The following is a 2,014-nucleotide window of genomic DNA, read 5'->3' as shown; positions in this document are numbered from 1 at the left end:
AATTTGCAACATTTTTTAAAAAAATTATAAATTTAATTTTAATATATTAACTGTATAAAATATTTTATACCATCATTCAATCTGCAGACTCATACATTTAAATTATATTTAATTTTAAGTAATGTATTTAAATTTTTTTTTTTACTTATGTGATAATGCACAATATGTAAAATTACGATATGTAAAGAAGCATATAAAATTATATTTTAAAGAATAAAAAGAAAAATAGGATAACTCACTTAACTCATGATTTATGCCGATTGAATTTACTTAAATCGTGATTGCACCAACTTGGTGAAAATTAACAAACTTTAATAGTTAATTTAGGTTGATCAGTTCATTTATTTACCATTACAACAAAATTTATTTTTAGTAACAAATTTTTAACATACAACAATACTATAATAATCAATTAATCACTATATATCTTATTTAATTTATGTTACAGTAGTTACATATTTATCGTTATTATTATATGTTATAACAATAATTATATATTTTTTGGCCATTAAAAAAAATCTTCATCGATTATAATTACTACTAAACTTTTTTAACAATAAAATATAAAATAGTTAATGTATAATTATTAATAAATATATTAATAATTATTTTTTATTATCACTAGAAATAAAATAAATAATCGCTAAAAATAATTTTTTTTTTTAGAAAAATACTTGGCTTAAACGATTAATCTTGGACTATCGTATGAAGAAACTAGCCTCTTTAATGCTTTGTTATTAGATATTAAATATTAAATTGTTTGACGGCCTATATTTATCAAATAAGAAACAGGGTAATTATCAAGAAACTCCGTATGAGTGTTGTCGAAGAGTGTAGTCCAATTGGAAGGAAGGAGTGGTTGAACCTTGCTAGCTAGTTGTGCATAATAATTGTCAAAATCTCAATGAACTTACCAGACATATAGTTTCATATAATCTGATTGGCTTGACGTTTTAATGTATATTATTTTATTCTTGATGAAAGCTTCACGTTTTCAAATTTGCCTTCTTGCTGCTTCTCTTTTTCGCAATCTTTTTCTCCCTAATACTAAGAATTAAAATTGAACTATAGGTACATATACTATCTCACCGAAAAGGAATGCACTAATTAGTAGAGAGTGTACGTATTTCTACAAGTTTGTGACCATAGTAAACTCAAAGAAATTATTAATTATGATTGATGATGAGATACCAGCAGACATGTGGTGGTGAATGTAATATTAATGGCCATGGTTGCACATGCAAATCAACCAACCAGTGGCGATGATAATAATATCATTTATCATGTGGGTTCATCTTAACTATTTATTCGAAAGATAACACACTTTTTTATAATTAAAAAATTCATAATCAATTTTTAATAATTTAAGTAATTTATTTAAGCAGTTTTATTAAATGGTAATTTATTGATTCAGTAATTGTTTAGTCTAGTAGAACTGTTTAAACTAATCAGTTGAATAATTAGAGATAAATTAAAAATTTTCAAATCGTAAAAAATTGTTTTAACTTTCAAATAGAGACCAAATTCATTTTAATTAAGTCTTACATACTTTATTAACTTGAATTATATTATAGGAAGCTTATCACATGTTTCGTTGTACTTGAGTGGAACATGTTATTTATTTTCTTCAATTATCCGTATTTAATTTAAAAAATGTGAATAATGAAGATTTAATATAACTTTTTTTTTTGGTGAATCTATATCAAAAGTAGTATACATTGAACATTCAATCGTTCTAACCCTTCTTAAATTTAGAAGGCTGAATCTATCTTATTTGTTTAACAACATTGAAAGCTAACGCTATATTTTGGACTTTTGAATAGTTGGTGTTTAAAGCCATTATTAAACAATAAATCTAAAGGTCTATATTAAAATGGATATTATAAAATAAATTTATAAATAAGATATTTTAAAAAATATATAAAAATTTAGCACATTTTTAAATTATACTCAAATATTGTGAAAAGAATTGTATAATTGAGTAATAGATAATAATAAATTAAATAAATATTAA

This window comes from Arachis duranensis, unplaced genomic scaffold (genome assembly GCF_000817695.3).
Source record: "Arachis duranensis cultivar V14167 unplaced genomic scaffold, aradu.V14167.gnm2.J7QH unplaced_Scaffold_232527, whole genome shotgun sequence".
NCBI lineage: Eukaryota > Viridiplantae > Streptophyta > Magnoliopsida > Fabales > Fabaceae > Arachis > Arachis duranensis.
Note: the sequence above shows the minus strand (reverse complement) of the source record.